Source organism: Suricata suricatta, chromosome 8 (genome assembly GCF_006229205.1).
Source record: "Suricata suricatta isolate VVHF042 chromosome 8, meerkat_22Aug2017_6uvM2_HiC, whole genome shotgun sequence".
Lineage (NCBI taxonomy): Eukaryota > Metazoa > Chordata > Mammalia > Carnivora > Herpestidae > Suricata > Suricata suricatta.
This window is the reverse complement of record NC_043707.1, coordinates 138065869-138071430: the sequence shown is the minus strand read 5'-3', so window position 1 is coordinate 138071430 and position 5562 is coordinate 138065869.

Below are 5562 nucleotides of genomic sequence, written 5' to 3'. Positions count from 1 at the left end.
ACCGCCAGATGCCAGCAGGGAAGTCCTCCCTCCCGCTCCACCAAGACCCACCTTTGGAACAGAGGCTCAGCACCCACAGCTTGCCCACGCCTAGGAACCAGAACCGTGATGGAGTGAGGGCCTTCCTTCCGGCTGCCCCGGGGTGGAGGAGAACAAGCCGGGTCCTCTCCAGGCACCACACGCCCAGCAGAGAGCAAGGCCGACAGTCACTGGCCAGCGGGCAATGACAGGAAAAAGAAGAAGGAACATTGGGCTGACGGCTTTATCTTCGGGATCCTCCCCAGATGCCCGCATCTGAGGCAGCCGCCATCTTTTCCCCCGGGTCCACAGCAGGGATTGAGGCTCGGAGGGTCAGGACACTCCTGGCATCACCCCAGAGCTGGCAAAACCCCACGTGGGCAGAGGGAAGGCTCCCGCAAGGGGGCTCTGACTCCTGGACGCCGGACACAAGGGACGTTGGATTGGCAACTGCTGCTCAGAGAGAAGGAAGATCTTCATATCTTCCCCTGCTGTGGCCTTCAGAGGTTCCCTAGGGTCATTCCTGGTGACCCCGGGGTGCCCAGCGAAGATCAGGGGTGCGTGCACCTGTCGGGACTCAGCCAACCCCACACAGGCCCTGCCAGGGAATAATCCTGGGTGATCCATTTTGTGATAGCGCGTGGCCAAGCCCACCTGTGATGACAGAATCCTGGGTTCTCCCAGCGGCGGCGGTAGCGGGGCCTGGCACCTGGCAGGCAACGTGACCACACCGCACGATGGGTCTCTTATTCCCAAAGAGGCTGCCTCGGGGTACCCTGGGGCTTCGCAGGCACAAACGGAAGTCCTACAGGCCCACACGGAGGTAAATGTCACAACACGGCACAAGGAGAGTTCACGGCTGAGGTGACGCTGGGGATCCTGAGTCACTGGCGGCAGAGCGGCCACCTTGCCCGGCTGTGGTGTCATCTGGAATTTCCTGAGCAATAGAAGCATCTTTGTTCTTCACGATGAGCCCCTTTCAACTCTGTAGGAGTTTACCGACAAGAGGTGACTCGTGACGGACCTCTAGTAGCTTCTGGGTAGGGGCTGGTGGCCAGGGACACCAACCCAGGGATTGGAGGGTTGGAACTTTCCACCCCACCCCCTGACCTTTGGAAGGCGGGGGCTGGGGACTGAGTTCAATCACCAGCGACCGGTGATTGAATCAAGCCTGCCATCATAATGGCATCTCCATAAAAACCCTAAACGATGAGGCCTGGAGAGCTTCCGAGGCGGGAGCACGTGCAGGTGCAGGGAAGGCGGGGTCCGCGCTCCCCACCCCCCCTCGCCCTGTCCGTCTCTTCCATCTGCTCCTTCCTGAGCCCTTGTCCCCTTGGCAGCCGGTGCCCGTGTGCCCAGATTCCCTATCAGACAGGTGGCAGGGCCTCAGGGAGCTCTGAGACCCGGGTCTGTGACCAGCAGGGATGTCCCCGACTGGTACAGCCTTGATCCCACACGAGACCTGTCACCGCCAGCTTGCAGGGGCTGGATCAGGCCCTGGCGTCAAGGGGGGAAAATGGGAAGCAGAGCCCAGAGGTGGAGGATCCAAACACAGGGTCATGGCCTTTGAGTCCCTGAGGGTCACGTGCAGGGGGCGGGATTCCTCCCCAAAGCCTCCCTGTGATCACGACCAGCTCCCAAGACCTCCTTACCCCCGCTCCAGCATGCCCTCTGCCTCCCATCCAGCAATACCTCCCAAGAACGTTCCTGTTTTACCTTATCTTATTTATATTCAAGTAAGTTAACATACAGCAGAGTCTCGGCTTCAGTAGTAGAAGCCAGTGATTCATGTCTTACATACAACACCCAGTGCTCACCCCAACGAGTGCCCCCCTCAATGCCCCTCACCTGGGGCGCCCGGGGGGCTCCGTCGGTTGAGCATCCGACTTCGGCTCAGGTCATGATCTCACGGTTCGTGAGTTGGAGCCCCACGTCAGGCTCTGTGCTGACCGCTCGGAGCCGGGAGCCTCTGCTCCTCCTCCACTCGTGCTCGCTCTCTCGCTCTCTCTCAAAAACAAACATTTAAAAAAACGCCCACCACCCATCTAGCCCATCCCCCTCCAGCTACCCCCAGTTTGTTCTCTGTGTTTAAGAGGCTCCTACGGTTTGCCTCCCTGTTTTTATCTTATTTCTCCTTCCTTTCCAGATGTTCATCTGTTGAGTTTCTCAAATTCCACACGAGAGTGAAAGCATTTGACGCCGCCTTTCTCTGGCTGCCTTACCGAGACAGTGGGATCCTGGCAGAGCAGACGCTCGGATGCAGGGAGCCGAGTAGAGAGCCCAGAAAAGGACCCACAAAGATATGGCCAACTAACCTTCGACAACGCAGGAAGGAGCATCCAATGGGGAAAAGACAGTCTCTTCAGCCAGCGGTGCCGGGAAGACTAACAATGATGTGCAGGAGAATGAACCTGCACTGCTTTCTTACACCATATGCAGCAATAAGTTCAAAACTGGATGAAAGACCTAAATGTGAGACAGGAAACCACAAAAGCCTATGGGAGAAAACAGGCACATTTTTAACATTTGTAAGCCAAGCGTCCGCTTACTCCTGGGAGCAAGGAGAGCTGTTTCTCTGGTTAGCCCTTTCCTGCTGAGCCCCTTTCTGGAAGGATCTGCCCCACTCCCTCCCCCCACCTAGCAGAGACTTGGCCCCCTCCCCTCCCCCGGCAGCTGAGCAGACCCTGAGACACGGCACTGATAAGGCCCGTCGCTGCTGTGAGTTCAGACGGACGTGCCCAGCCAGGCTGTCAGTGAGGCCGGCCTCCAGCCTCCGCACCCCGATCCCGATCCCGATCGAGCTCGGCCCAGGGAAGCCAGGTTCCTCCCCGAGTCCGGTTCAATGTCTCACTTTCCTGCTGGGCTTGCAGCCTGCCTGGGGCCCAGAAAGCCAAGTCCCGGCCCCCACCTTCCAGCACGAGGGCAGAGAACAGGCTAAAAGCACACAGAAAATCAATTGGCTTCCGGAACCACAGAGGACAGCTCTGTCCTCCCCACCCCTGCAGAAGCCCTGAGGGAGCCCCGCAGCCCTCTCTCCCTCCTCATCTGCCCCTGCCCTCAGACCCCAGGTTCCCCGGGGCTCTGTCTGCACCAGAGCCAGCGGACAAGGTGAGGGCAGGGCTAAGGGCAGCGGTGGCCCAGAGACTCGAGCCTCCAGCCCCGGGTGGGGCATGGCGGTGACGGAGGGCAGCTCTCCGACTCGTGTGCCCCCGTCCAGGACCCTTCTCCAGAGGGTGTCCATCCGCATTCTGAGCACGTATATATTCTTCTTCCGTGAAATGAGGGTGGTCGGAATCGCCCAGGTTTAGGAGGAATTCTTCCAATGCCCTTCCTTAGCAAATAATAAATTAGAAATCCTAAACTGGTTCTCTGGTACTTTTTAAAAAATATTTTTATTGACCCATGAGATCCACAAGTTAGCAGTTTGGTGGTTTGGGCGGTGACACTTCTCCCCCCCGAGAATGACCCGCCAGGAGCCCCTCAGCGCCTCGCCGTGGCCACCACGCTTCACCGCTGGCTTCTGCAGAGGCAGCTGCTGAGCAGGACCAGCTGGTGTCCTCAGCAGCCGCCCAAGGCAGAGGCCGGGTAGCGGAGGGGGAAGCTACGGGTTATCACTTCCACGAGCCGAGCTCGTGCATGTTAAAGCGATAAAAATAAATTAAGAAAAATTCTCTTCCGAAGCGAGCCAGAGTCAAGCCCACCCCGTTTTGTTTTATTAGGTCTGGACCACTGATGTGCCTCTGCAGAGATGGGGACACAGGTGGCCAGGGAGGACACAGCCACAGGCTCTGAGTGCGGGGCAGGGGCGCCGGGGACGGAGAGCTCACGGCCGCAACCCCAGCGTGGATGAGCCCAGAGACTCCCGTCCCGTCCACCCTGGGAAGGGAGGGGGAGAACCCGTCTACCCGGGAACTCACCTCACGGTCTCCTGAAGCTGATTTCCCCCTGATGGGGAGGGGACAGTAGAAGGATGACAAGCGGTCAGCAGGGAGTGACATGCGCACAGGGTCGCCACGGGGGACAGCTTCATCAGCCAGCCCGAGCAGAACAAAGATCACGCTGCCTCCTTCCAGGTGGGCGCCTGTGGGAGACCCCAGGTACCCGTCCCCCCGCCCCTGTCGAGCTGGCTGGTCCCTGTGTTCTGCAGGGGGGGTGGGGGCGGGGCACGTGTCCTTGGGTCCAGTGTGAAGAGGCAGGGGACGCTCCAGGCCTCCAGACCACTTCCCTGCACTCTCTCCACTGAATTTTATTCTGGGGGCCACAGCCAGAGGGACCCCAGCCAGGATACCTTCTTGTTTTCAATTTTTTTTTAATGTTTATTTATTTTAGAGACAGAGAGACAGAGCACAAGCAGGGAAGGACAGGAGAGCCAGAGACAGAATCTGAAGCAGCCTGCAGGCTCTGAGCTAGCTGTCAGCACAAAGCCCAACGCGGGGCTTGAACCCATGAACTGTGAGATCATGACCTGTGCCAAAGTTTGACAACTAATCGCCGGAGCCACCCAGGTGCCCCAGCCAGGAACCCTCCTGGCGGAGGTCAAGCGAGGCCACGACCACCAGGCCCAGGCCCGGCATCCGGGCTTCTCAGAACAACCAGGCACCCCTGGGCCAGCTGGGGTCCCCACCCCACACCCCTGCACGGCTTCTCTTAACGGACACAATCCACATACGTATTTTAAGGTGGGTGTCAGCACACTCACAACATTGTGCCACATCTCCTGTGCCTGGTTCCGGAACACATAATCCTCAAAAAGGAGCCCTTGGCAGAGCTCCCCACTCCCCCCAAATGCCAGCAACGCTGACCCGCCTTCTGCCTCTGGATTCACCTGTTCCGGACATTCACGAAGAAGGCATCAGACGGCACGTGGCCTGGTGGGTCTGGCTTCTCTCCCTCGGCGCCATGTTTTCAAGGCTCCTCCGTGTTGCAGCGCGTGTGAGCGCCTCGTCCGTCTTTGTGGTTGATTGATATTCCACGGACACATGGGCCACCTTGCCGGACGTGCTGAGGGACCGAGGCGGCTCCTGGACATGTCCCCATCAGGGGAAGCTAATGTCGTGAGGACAGACTACCAGGCTCGCCCAGGGTCCCAGAGGAATGATGGAGCGCCCCCTTGCAGGCGGCGGGAGGGCCTCTAGCACAGCGGGGCGGTGCCAAGCCTGGCAGGAAGGGGGTCCGGGCCGAGATGCCTGCCACCAGAGGGGCCTTCACGCCCACACATTGCCTCCTCACCCCCAACACCAGTGACATCAGCAGACCTGCACTCACTGCCCACCACCGTGAGGCGGGACTGTGGTCCTCTCACGCTGCTCCCCAGGCCCCCACGCTGCCCCCCAGGTCCCCATGCTGCTCCCCCAGGCCTCCATGCTGCCCCCCAGATCCCCACGCTGCCCCCCAGGTCCCCACACTGTTCCCCCAGGCCCCCACGCTGCTCCCAAGGCCCCCCACGCTGTCCCTCAGGTCCCCACGCTGCCCCCCAGGTCCCCATGCTGCTCCCCCAGGTCCCCACGCTGCTCCCCAGGCCCCCACGCTGCCCCCCAGGTCCCC